This window comes from Ceratotherium simum, chromosome 4 (genome assembly GCF_057802395.1).
Source record: "Ceratotherium simum simum isolate JZ-2026a chromosome 4, ASM5780239v1, whole genome shotgun sequence".
Taxonomy (NCBI): Eukaryota; Metazoa; Chordata; class Mammalia; order Perissodactyla; family Rhinocerotidae; genus Ceratotherium; species Ceratotherium simum.
The window spans coordinates 54,593,923-54,608,132 of NC_141903.1; positions in this window are offsets into that span (position 1 = coordinate 54,593,923).

Sequence of the window (14,210 nt, forward strand, 5' to 3'; positions counted from 1 at the left end):
TTGTTCTAGATGAAAATTAAACCTGACTCTTTCTCTCTTGGGGTATTTTCGTAGATTCTTCACAGGTTCCTTACAGGGCCCTTGACTGAAGGGCTGGCACTATGTTTGACTCTATTCCCTGTGTAATCTTTGGGTTAATTTCTTGGCTCTTGGTATTTGGTAGTAGATATCTATGTTGTTTCTGCTGAGATACTTTGCTATTTTACTCTTCCTATGGCCTTCATCTCTACCATGAGAAACTCACATGCCTGCCTTGGTCTAACTCAGAACGGATCCTAACGCAACAGCAAATTGATCCCAATACAGACGGTATATTCCTGGCTCTATCATTGAGCACACTAATTAGCACTTGTCTTGTTTTCTAGATTTTCTTGTGAGTCAGATGCAAATTCTTAGCTGTTTTATTTTTTGTCGGTGATAGTCAGACATTAGTTCCTGTACCTCTCAAAATCTCAGAGAACACAAAGCCAAGATTTCTAAAAAATTCCCCTGAAGCTTTCATAGCTTACCTCAATGCAAAGGAACAGGAGGTGCAACTCCCTTCTATCTTCCATAGGAAGGGAGAATACAGGCAAAGTGATATGGAAGATCTTTCTCGACAAAAATCCTCTTTCTTCCATATCACTGACCCCTAGTATAGTTATGAACTTTGGAGAAGATTCTGGGGACATTTGATTGTAAATTTGTCTAGGGCGTACGGTGGTCTGTCTGACACACATTTCGTTACCATTCTTTTATATAACTTAAGTTTGTCTAAAGAAAGGCTTTTGTAGTTTTTAAAAGTTTGCAAACCACTGATCAGATGGTGTAGGTTTAATTGAGAAACCAGCAAGGTTTCTTGCTGGGGAAAATCCAGCAAGAAAAACTTAACTTTATAAAAAAAAAATTTAAGGATTTTTATTTTTGAAAATCAATTTTTGTACTTATTACCTTTAGAGAGCTGACCTAGAGTTCAAACTAGGGGGAAAATTCATGCTCTTATCGAAAAGATAGGGAAAATTACCTTTCAAATGACCTATGGAAATAACCTTCATCTTCTTATAATCAAGAAGAAATTCAAATCAGATCCTGTGCTCATGTTGAATATTAATATTCAAAATATTCTCTGTGATATGGAATATATTATCTATTTGTATAAGGTAATTGTTCTGGTGAATGTTCATGTTTGAAATTAATTGAAATAATGAGAACAATAATATATATATTTGAGTAAATGGTCATAGACTTTGAGATAGAAATAACCTCTGAGCTCATTTAGTTCCACACTTTCACTTTATAGGTAAATACATAATGATAACAAACAATACTCATATTTATATAGAGCTTTTCAGAATATGGGAACCCAGAGAAGTTATTAGTCTTATTCAAAGTGAAAGAGACCTGTACTAGAACCCACGTCTAAGATCTCAGCCTATATCTTTATATGGCACAGTGATTGATATACATAATTCAACTTGGGAAAATGAATGGTAAAATTGAAATATTTATGCTATAAAGTGAAATAAATAAAAAATAAACATATTTATGCTCTAGGGCTCCAACGGGCAACTACAGAGATACTGGTTATTAACATAATGAAAAATATCATGACAATTTCCTTTTAATTCCAGGAGCAAACCAATCACATCTATACGAATGAAAGGAGAGGCATATATTGTAATGGAGCATGTGTACATGGGCTTCCAAAATATTTAGGAGATAGGATTTTTCAATTCTGAGGAAAATGAATATGTCATTTTCTACCAAAGGCTAATAGATCATTTAGAAATAGACTTTTTTCTCATAAATTTTAGTTTCCTATTTTCTGTCAACATTGTCATAAAAAGTGATGAATCAATTAATCAGCCTATTGATAATCAGGGAGTGGAAATACATAGGAGTTCTTCTTTTATTTTAATTTTGCTTCCCTGTGCAGGACTTAATGAAAATCATTCTGCATCAGCCCTTTTGTCATTACTGACGCTCTTATTGCAGATTCTGAGTCGGACTGCTTAATAGGTGAAGAGAGTAAAAATGAAACATAAGATAGCTAGAGAGAAACACGCTGTAAATACTTGGGGAATTAAAAAAAAGAGTTTGGAGACTACTTATGTGCAAATGAAGGCATTTAATTGTAATGTGTCTTCAGTGATAAATGGGAAAAAAAGTCTTGAATAAATTTCCCATTATACAATGAGAAATTGTCACGCTTCGCCCTTTTCATTTGCTACTTGAGAAAGGTGAACTTATCTAAAAAAAATGTATACCAGCGGAGCTGCTTTTATTCAGCTAATGAACTACAGTAACTTGGGAAATGGCACAATGTTGGATGGTATTAGAGGGCAGGAATAATAACACTTTTACATTATTAAATTAATAGTAGGATTTTTAAAAAACTAATTTTATTCTCAACCAATTTTTCCTAAAAAATAATGAGTGACAGGTAAGAGAGGGCACACGAGTTGCCTGGGCTGACGCATAGGCCTGGACAACTGCTCAGCGTCTCATAAAAGACCACAGTCCCCAGGGCAGTAGGTCATTTTCAGATTAGAAGTTTGCTTTTTGAGTTCCGGGTTAAAGACCCACTAATGTGCCGGAAGCTGTTTTCTGAAGTGTCAGCATAGTAGATACTGCCTTCTGGAGAAGAAACAGTTCATTAAAGGTCCTACCCAGTCTTAAACTGTAGCAGACAGGATGTAAAATTGGTATATTAAGAGTCGGAAATGGGATTTTTTTTTTGAGTGGCACAGTTACTCCTCCTGCTCACACACAAGAAAGTTCTGCATGAGAAAAAGAAGGAAATTAAGTGTGACATGAACAAGAGGCAGTTGGCAAACAGTGGAAGAGTCAAGGACACAAACACAATTATAAGAGTTGAAAATTCTGTTTTCTATTTTATTTTCTAATATCACAATTAATTCCATATCCATGTTTTTCTATTACAATTAGTGAATTTATGCTGCTCTGAAAATCACTTTCATAATTATCATATTTTTGCTATGATCAACAATGAACATGCACAGTGATTTCCTTTTACTGATGATGTTAAACTGCAAGATACATTTACAGAAATAGTTTCAAAACCACCTTTATAAGTGAATCAGTTTTCTTTTAAGAATACGTATTGCAGATAATCTTTAAATTCACTTACAGCCCTTGACTATGGAATATAATAAAAATCAATTTTGAAAAAGAAATGAACTGCTGCATTTTATAAAAGCGTTTTGGCTTTACCAAGTAGAGGTTTTATCGTTTTGCTCTAGGCTAAGGTTAACGTGGGAAAGTGCAAGATTTTTTTTCCTACTGCAGTAGTCTAGTTTCACGTATGTGAACACAAAGAGTGATATCTCCAATGAGGTGGTATTAGCTTAAGGAAAACCACAAAAACATTTTTTGTGAGAAAAAGGTTTGAATGGGCCACACAAAATTAATATTAAGTTTTCTGTCCTCTACCTAATTACTTTGGTAGATGACTTGCATTAAAGGCAGTGAAGCAAGGAATTAGTAACCTGGGTCTTTGCCATTTCTGCAGTGCTGCAGATACACATTTCATACAATTTATAAAGAAATTATGTATGTTTAGTGCACTTTCTTGGAATATCTGTGCACTGGACTAGAAATTATGCCTTTATTACGATTCTTCAAGGTGTTGCTATTTCAAATTATGAGTGGAAACTACTGTTATTAACAAGCAAAACCAGCAAATACTAAATAGAGAGTCATTGTTTATACATTATACACAACATTTGCACATGTACACAAAGGTACAAAATTTATTCTTCTTTTGAAAATTCTGAAAAAAAATCATGAGGTAACATTTATTACTTTGGAAATCAACTCAGAATTTGTAACCATATGTAAATCAGTAATGAGTTTCATTTTTCAAAACAGAAATAGGTTTGTAGTCCTCCCTGAGAAAAGATTAAATGTTTCCTTTATTTAGTGGGGAAATGTACTGCAAATGACTCTTTCAGACATTTTTAGGGACCTCACATGTTTCCTAAACTCTCATTTATGGGCCATAAACCCGAATGTTCTATAAGTTCTGAAGTGGATGAATGAACTAACTTGGTATAGGAAGGTGAGCCTGACCCACGGATATGATGTTTCTCTGTAGCTTGCTTTAACTCTATAGCTTGTATTATTGTTTATCCTCTGAATGGAAAAATCTCTAATAACATTTGTCTCTGTAAACATTGTTAATTGGCTCATTGATGAAATCATGTGATGCCTGCACCCCCACAAACAAAACAAAACAAAAATCCAACTTCCTAATTGTACGTTTTAAATCCATGTATCCTTTATAGACAGTGCTGAGAAATTAGGGAGTAATTAATCTACAAGGGTCTAAAGCTAAGAATTCACTCAGTTGTGTAATGGGCGTGGTAAGCAGATACTGAAAGCAAATTAACATACACACCATCAGCAACATAATGGCTTTTAGAAAATTATCTCAAAGTACCCTTTCTTGATCCAGTGCAGAGTGACACCAAAGTTGACTTCTGTTTAGCATTTGTTCTGGAGGAAATTTTACACCAAGTGAAGTGATTTGCTGAAATTTCAGATGCTGTTTATTCTGGTTATTCCCCTAAATTGGGATATACTTCTGGTTCCATGTAGGCACCAGTTTATTGACCACCGTTTTGTGCGCAAATTGGCTTTGGACAAGTATTCTCTTTGGACACCTCTGGTTAGGCGCTCACAGGGTGCTAGCACATTGAAGCAGATCAGTGCACATTCATAGTTGGATTAATAGGTTGGATCAATATCATCAATGAATAGTATCAATGCACTCTGGGAGCAATAGTACTTATTCCTATGAGTCTCCAATATTATAAAAGTCTCTTTGTGATTGGAACCATTGAGAATAACCAAACTCCAAGTCTTAGATTCCCGACTTAACAGTAGGTACCATTTATTAAACTCCTCTTGTGGCAGGCATTTTTACATAGCTTTTTTTTTTTTCTCCCATTTTCTTAGGTTGTTTGAGACACTGAGACTGCAGCAATATAACTGTAGCTTTATATGACTTTGAGAATTCATGATATTTTTGATTTCTTTTAAGTCCTTTTCCTGAAAAACAATATTGTTCTTTGTTTTTTTACAAAAGTCTTGATATTTCTCAGGCAATATTTTTTGCTGACCCACATCGGGGAAAACAACCTGTCTGCTCCATGCACTCTGATCTCTTAAAAAATGAGAAGAATTATATATATATATATATAAAAGCTATAAAAATCTATCTATAAAGTTTGAAAACTAACTGAACAGAAAACTGCAAATCTAAAACCAAAAAGCAGACCACACAAGTCATCCAGAACCAACCCTAGGGCTTTGAGCAAGGCTGAAGCAACCCATGGAATCAATAGACTGTATATGCATCTAAAAATCTGAGTCAAGAGCTAACAGAGGTTACTTTACCCTTAGGTTGATTAATTCCGAGAAGTGACACTCCTCACTTGTCTTTCATAAGCATTTCTATGTTGTTCAGGGCCTCATTAGGAACTCCTCCTTGTTGCTCACACAATTTTTGCTATGTAATTTGACCACACAGGTTGTGAAAGTGATGGTTCCACTTCGTTCCTGATCCTTGGCTGTCATACCTTATAATGGATTCTAAAGTACCCAGGTTCAGGTACAATAACTAGTATGGGGACAGTTGTAAGAAATGCTGGAACTTCTGATGTAAGCCTAGTGGGGTTGGAGAGGGAGCAGGAACCACCCGTTGAGATGATTTCCAAGGAGGATTTTTTGTAAGCTCTAAATTAAGACTTGGTTTAAGCAGGTATTGCTGACTCAGATGCTCTGCTTGGTTGATGATCCTGTCCTTCAAATACAGGAAGTAACACAGGCTTCAGTGTTGTGGATCTAGGCAGTCGGTCTTTTGGAGAAAGGATCAGAGTGCAATGCACAAATGACAGAGGGATTGGTGAAATCAAACTCAGGGTTTCTAGGGGAGCTTTATAGAAAGTAGGAATAGGATTGCTAAGCAAGAGTCTTTCCAGAAGCTCTATCATTACTGTTGGCAACACATGGATGCTCAGAGTCCAGAAGACAAATTGGTATTTTGTATAAGATTTTGAATTCTGGCGTCAAGTCCTAGGGTTCAAATGCAAGCTCTCAACTCATGGGAGAGATTTAGGCAAGTTATTTATCTCTCTGAGCTGCAGTTCCCTATCTTTAAAATAGGGATTATTAAATTATGTAATCAAGCAAAAATGCCTATAACATAAATGAACCATCAAGCTTGGTAAATATTATTTATTTTTTTTAAGGAACATTGATTTATAACATTATATAAATTTCATGTGTCCATCATTATATTTCGATTTCTGTGTATATTACATCATGTTCACCACCCGAAGATTAATTACAAACAATCACCATACACATATGCCTAATCACCCCTTTTGTCCTCCTGCCTCCCCACTTACGCTCTGGTAACCACCAATCCAATCTCTCTCTCTATGTGTTTGTTTGTTGTTGTTGTCTTCTATTTACAAATGAGCTCATACGGTATTTGACATTCTCCCTCTGACTTATTTCACTTAGCATGATACACTCAAGGTCCATCCATGTTGTTGCAAATGGCAAGATTTCATCCATTTTTATGGCTGAGTAGTATTCCATCATGTATATATACCACATCTTCTTTATCCATTCGTCCCTTGATGGGAACCTAGGTTGCTTCCAAGTCTCGTCTATTGTGAATAACGTTGTAACGAACACAGGGGTGCATGTATCTTTATGCATTCCTGTTTTCAAGTTCTTTAGATAAATACCCAGCAGTGGAATAGCTGGATTGTATGGTAGTTCTATTCTTAACTTTTTGGGGTATCTCCATACTGTTTTCCATAGTGGCTGTACCAGTTTGCACTCCCACCAGCAGTGTATGAGAGTTCCCTTTTCTCCACATCCTCTCCAACACTTGTTATTTCTTGTCTTGTTAATTATAGCTATTCTGACAGACGTGAGGTGATATCTCATTGTAGTTTTGATTTGCATTTCCCTAATAATTAGTGATGTTGAACACCTTTTCATGTGCCTGATGGCCATCTGTATATCTTCTTTGGAAAAATGTCTGTTCAGATCTTTTGCCCATTTTTAATTGGATTGTTTGTTTTTTTGTTGTTGAGATGTATGAGTTCTCTATATATTTTGGATATTAACCCCTTATCAGATATATGATTTGCAAATATCTTCTCCCAATTGTTAGGTTGTCTTTTCACTTTGTTGATGGTTTCCTTTGTTGTGCAGAAGCTTTTTAGTTTGATGTAGTCCCATTTGTTTATTTTTTCTACTGTTTCTCTTGCCCGGTTAGACATGGCACTTGAAAATATGCTGCTGAGACCGATGTCGAACAGCATGCTGCCTATGTTTTCTTCTAGAAGTTTTATGGTTTCAGGTCTTACATTCAAGTCTTTAATCCATTTTGAGTTAATTTTTGTGTATGGTGTAAGATAATGGTCTGCTTTCATTCTTTTGCATGTGGCTGTGCAGTTTTCCCAACACCATTTATTGAAGAGATTTTCATTCCTCCATTGTATGTTCTTGGCTCCCTTGTTGAAAATTAGCAGTTTATATATGTGTGGGTTTATTTCTGGGCTCTATATTCTGTTCCATTGATGTATGTGTCTGTTTTTGTGCCATTACCAAGCTGTTTTGATTACTATAGCTTTGTAGTATATTTTGAAATCAGTGAGTGTGATACCTCCAGCTTTGTTCTTTTTTCTCAGGATTGCTTTGGCTATTTAGAGTCTTTTGTTGTTCCATATAAATTTTAGGATTCTTTGTTCTATTTCTGTGACAAGTGTCATTGGAACTTTGATCGGGATTGCATTGAATTTGTAGATTGCTTTAGGAAGTCTGGACATTTTAATTGTTAATTCTTCCAATCCAAGAGCATAGAATATCTTTCCATTCTTTGTGTCTTCATCAATTTCTTTCAACAAGGTTTTATAGTTTTCAATGTATAGGTCTTTCATCTTTTTGGTTAAATTTATTCCTAGGTATTTTATTCTTTTTGTTGTAAATAAGATTGTATTCTTAATTTCTCTTTCTGCTACTTCATTGTTAGCATATAGCAATGCAACTGATTTTTGTATGTTGATTTTGTATTCTGAAACTTTACCATATTCATTTATTATTTCTAAATGTTTTTTGGTGGATTCTTTAGGGTTTTCTATGAATGAAATCATGTCATCTGCAAATAGTGACAGTTTCACTTCTTCCTTTCCATTTTGGATCCCTTTTATTTCTTTTTCTTGCCTGATTGCTTTGGATAGGACTTCCAATACTATGTGAAATAAGAGTGGTGAAAGTGGGCAGCCTTTTCTGGTTCCTGTTCTTAGTGGTGTAGATTTCAGTTTTTCTCCATTAAGTATGATATTAGCTGTGGGTTTGTCATATACAGCCTTTATTATATTGAGGTACTTTTCTTCTATACCCATTTTATTCAGAGTTTTTATCATAAATGGATGTTGTATCTTGTCAAATGCTTTCTCTGCATCTATTGAGATGATCATGTGATTTTTATTCTTCATTTCGTCAGTATATCACGTTGATGTTTTGTGTATGTTGAACCATCCCTGCATCCCTGGAATAAATCCCACTTGGTCATGGTGTATGATCTTTTTATTGTATTGTCGTGCTTGATTTGCTAGCATTTTGTCGAGGAATTTTTGCATTGATGTTCATCAGTGATATTGGCCTGTAATTTTCCTGTTTTGTGTTGTCCTTGTCTTGTTTTGGTATCAGGGTAAAATTGGCTTCATGGAATGAGTTAGGAAGCTTCCCCTCTTCTTCAATTTTTTTGGAAGAGTTTGAGAAGGATGAATATTAAGTTTTCTTTCAATGTTTGGTAGAATTCATCAGGGAAGCTGTCTAGTCCTGGACTTTTATTTTTGGGGAGGTTTTTGATTACTGTTTCGATTTCCTTACTGATGATTAGTCTATTCAAATTCTCTATTTCTTCTTGATTCAGTTTTGGAATGTTGTATGATTCTAAGAATTTATCCATTTCTTCTAGATTATCCAATTTATTGGCATATAGCTTTTCATAGTATTCACTTATAATCTTTTGTATTTCTGAGGTGTCTGTTGTAATTTTTCCTCTTTCATTTCTGAGTTTATATGAGCCTTCTTTCTAGCTAAAGCTTTGTCAATTTTGTTTATCTTTTCAAAGAACTAGCTCTTAGTTTCATTGATTTTTTAAAATCTTTTTTAAGTCTCTATTTCATTTATTTCTGCTCTGATTTTTTATTATTTCCTTTATTCTATTGATTTGGGGCTTTGTTTGTTCTTCCTTCTCCATTTCCTTTAGGTGCACTGTTAGATTGTTTATTTGAGATTTTTGAAGCTTGGTAAATATTATTTAAATATTGCTCTAGTACATGTGGTTTAGGCTACAGCTATAGGGCTAAAGTGATTATAGTTGAAGACATCATGTGAAGTCTAGTGATCTTGAGGGTCTAGTAAGCTATGGAGTTTCCCATGCTCACAAAAGAGCAGACAGTACTGGCTAAAGTGAGATGGCAGCCATGAGCATCTTGCTCTAAATCTCCTGTTCTACCTAAGCATAAATGTGTTGTGTGTTCCCACTGTCCTGTCACTGACGCTTCAACTCCTTCTCTTTTTGTGTTTCCTTTGATCCATTTTCCTCATTTTTTTCCTATCATTTAAGTTCTGTAGTTATGCTCCTCCTCACCTCCTAAGCAAGTCCTCTGTTGTGTATGAGAGTATGTGTGTGTAACTATAGATGTATTCATGATGAAAACAGAGCATGATTTTTTTTTCATTAATACACTTTTTTAGAGAAGTTTTAGGTATGGAAAAATTGAACAGAAAGTACAGAGAGTTCCCATATGCTCTTTAATCCTTCCTCACTCCCACCATTTTCCCTATTATTTACATCTTGTATTAATAAGGTATATATTTGTTATAACCAACGAGCCAAACATTACATTATTATTAACTAAAGTCTATAATTTGCATTACGGTTTACTCTTTATATTGTATATTCTATGGCTTTTGACAAAAGTATAATGATGTGTATCTACCACTACAGTATTATATAGAATAATTTCACCGCCCTAAACATCCCCTGAGCTCCACCTAGTCATCCCTCTCTGCCTTGGAACCCCTGGCAACCACTGATCTTTTTGCTGTCTTCATAGTCTTGCCTTTATCAGAATTTCATATACTTGGAATCTTATAGTATATAACGTTTTCATAATGGTTTCCTTCACTTAGCAGTGTGTATTTAAGCTTCCTCCATGTCTTTTTGTGGAATGAGAGTTCATTTATTTTTATCGCTGAATAATATTCCAGTGTGTGGATGCACCTCAGTTTGCTTATCCATTCATCTATTGAAGGGTATGTTGATTGCTTCAAAGTTTTGACATTTATGAATAAAGCTGCTATAAACATTTGTGTGCAGGTTTTTGTTTGGACATAAGTTTTCAATTCATTTGGGTGAATAGATAGGAGAGCTCTTGCTGGATTGTAAGGTAAGAAGAGTATATTTAATTTTTTAAGAAACCGCCAAGCTGTCTTCCAAAGTCGCTGTACCATTTTGCATTCCCATCTGCAACGAATGAGAGTCCTTGTAATGCCACATCCTCACCAGCATTTGGTGTTGTCAGTGTTTATAGATTCTTTTAAACGATCCACTTTCTTGCTGTTTTTGTGAGTGCAATGCAAGTTGCTATAATAAAAAGATCTGGAACATTCAGTGACTTAAAGTTTATTTCCCTCTTGTGTAATCATCCATTGCAGTAGGACAAGTGGCACTACTTTCCTCAGTCATTCAGAGATCCAGACTGAGAGTGGCTCTGCCATCTTCAGTGGCTCTTCTTCCAAGGTCACTCTTCTCATCCACATTCCAGGCAGCAAAAAGGGGAAAAGCATCTTAAGGGGGTACACCCACTTTCAAAAGGTTTCAGCCTAGAAGTGGTGCAAACCACTCAGCTCCCATTCCAGTGATGAAAACTAAGTCGCATGACTACATCTAGCTGCAAGGTCAGCTGGGAAATATAGTCCCTGTCTGGCCGGCCAGTGGCTCCCAGGTAACTCTCATATTACTGTGGAAGGTCAGAGCAGATTTTGGAGGCTATCTAGCAATCCTCACCACATTTGCTGAAACAGTTCATTGTATCAGTTAAGATCAAATGAATTTTATCTTTCCCTCACTTCAGGCACTGATGACAATACAGTTAAAATAAATAAAAAACAGCAAGGACTTCCTGGAACCAGTGATGACTGGGCATAGCTTTGTCTAAGATGTACTGTGATGGTCAGCCTTCAACATCGGACCTCCACAGTAATACTTTTCCCATGGCATGGATAAAATGATTCGGTACCCAATTCTTGTATCTTCAAGAAAGCAGTGGTTCTGAGGAGGAGAAAGCTAGTCTGACTCAATTGGCAAATAAAAAACAAACAATATACTTTTCAGCAGATTGGTTCTGGTAGGGGACGAGGAGGACAGTAAGAAAATAATTACAGACTTCAAAATCCAATCATCTCTGTGTACTCTTGTTGCTGTTCTCCTCCTTATGCACACAGTAATTTAGGTTTTGTTTTGACAGGAGCATAGAGATATTCATAAACTGAGAGGCAATGTTTAGAGATTTACTGAGTATCTTATCAGAAATAAATAAGTGCCCCAAATTTTTGAAAGCATGGTTTAGACAATGTACCAATCTTCACTAGCTGGAATCGTGGGGACTATGTACAAATAAAGTTGAAATAAACTCATGCATTTAAAAGATAATCCAAATATGTATTTCATTAATAGGCCTTCCAAATCTGTTTGGCCTAATATTACACCAAACAAACAATTTCTCAATAGTTATTTAACCACACTAGTAGATTAAGAGGTATCAATTAGCAATTTTATTGTCAGTCTGCCTTTTCTTTCTAGCATAAAATGTTCTCGGTTGATATATTTCCACCTTTCTATTTGGAGGGAGGGAGGGAGGGAAGGAAGGAAGAAAGGAAGGAAAGAAAGAAGGAAGGAAGAAAGGCAGGAAGGCAGGAAGGAAGGAAGAAAAGAAGGAGGGAGGGAGGGAGAGGGGAAGGAAGAAAGGAGGGAGGGAGGGAAGGAGGAGGGAAGGGTGATAGGGAGAGAAGGGGGAAAGGAGGGGGGGAGGGAGGGAAGAAGAGATAGCTTTAAACTAGATACATGAGTTTTAAAATAGCAAGAAAACACTTGTTAGTTGTCACCAGTGTAATGACTGTTCGTCAACATGCTAGCAGTTCTCTAAAAGCAGTAAAGTATAGGCAGATGCTGTGTGTTCAATTTACAATCTGCAGTTGGTTTATGCCAGAACTCCAATAGGATTTAAAAATTTGCTTTTTTGAGACTCCTCTCTCCTTTAGGATCATTGGGCTGAGGTGCAGTCAGTATGAATTGAGTAATTCTGGCTTTCTCTAGGAAGATACCATTGACTATATACCTGAAAGTTTTTAAATTTTTAAATTTGACTACCAGACTATCTTTGTCTTTTTTTTTTTGGTGGGGAAGATTAGCCCTGAACTAACATCTGATGCTAATCCTACTCTTTTTGCTTGAGGAAGATTGGCCCAGGGCTAACATCCATGCCCATCTTCCTCTACTTTATATGGGACGCCGCCACAGCATGGCTTGATGAGCAGTGTGTAGGTCTGCGCCTGGGATCTGAACCTGAGAACCCTGGGCTACCAAAGCAGAGTGAGCTAACTTAACGCCTTCAGGCCAGCGCCATCTTTTGTCTTTTTCTCATGAATAAAAACAATGTCTGAAATGAACCGCTGTATGATTTGAAAGGCCAAATCTCTGAACCAGACATGCTCTAGAAAAATTTAATCTATGCACCAGTTTTTGACCAATCAGTCATTAACGTTAGATAAGCAACTGTCAATATGTCTTAAAAAGATAGGTATCCTCTTCAGATGTGTTTGTACACTACATCTATTAGTATCTAGGAAGAGATTTTAAAATGTGCTCAATGATTATTTTCTCCTAGAGAAAACATCTGTTGCAACCTATGAGAGACAATCAAAAGAAATACTTTTGAGCCTGTGTTTACTCTTGAGCTATAATTGGTTCTTGGAACCACAGACGTTGGCAACTCTACATGTTATTATGAACATGTCTCTTTAACACTTGTCTCTTTAAGCGCTACTCAATTTTAAGACTATCAAAATGTGTGGAGGAGCACAGAGGTATGATGTACAACGCAGTGCTTTATTGTGGGTCTGTCTGCGCATAACCCTGTTGACTAGATTTTCCTTTGTGTTCCTCTTGGCTGATTCACTCTCACCATCTTCCTTATTAGAAACAACATGGTGGATTTAAGATATTTTAGGAGTACAGCATTTTCACTGTTATATTACAAACTAAAATGAAGCTCTCCTTAAATGAGGCCGGTTTGAAATTGGCCAATTTGTTTTATAAAGCTGTTTCTGAGTAACCAACTTTTAAGTGTTATGACTGTTTTCTCTTTGAGTTCAGCTGGTGGGTCCTGATTCCAATAATCTCTGTTCTGTTGACTCCAGTATTCTCCTTCTAGGAGAATAGATCAGGAGGTGACAGAGTTCATGTTTATGGGACTAGGACATTTCAGAGATGGCATCCATCGTAGAGCTATAAGAAGAATCTCTGTCCTAAAAACTAAAAACTCAACTGTAAGCTAGTTCAACTGCTTCCCTTTCAGAAAAAAATGATATTTAAACTTGTTGGTATATGTTTGAAAATTCATATACAGCACAATTATTTTTAATGTCATGGTTCAGATTTTGTGAAAAATACATTGATCAAGAAGGCAAATCAAATTACAATCTTTCCAGTTTCTTAGGAGTAATGATCTAGAATTAATTTTCTTATCTCATATGTAGTAATCTTACTATATGGTTAAATAGTAGCTCCCCATACACAGGAGGGTGATATTTGAGGTTCATTTCCAGCCTAAATTGCAATCATTCTCTGTTTCTTAATATAATAATAGGAGATGAAAAAGCTCAAGTACTTGATGTTTCCTCAGTCACTCTAGGAATTCACAAGCAATGGTAGAGAAAACTATACTCCACAATGATACATTTTTTTATACATTACTACATGTACTCATTAAATACCCCTTAGCTAAAACCAGAGAGAATAAGGGTATTGTAGGTTCTTTTTATTGTTTTGCCTAATTATATTTCCTGTTTACACATAAAATGGAGGTAAGAAACAATACATTGTGTTTAGT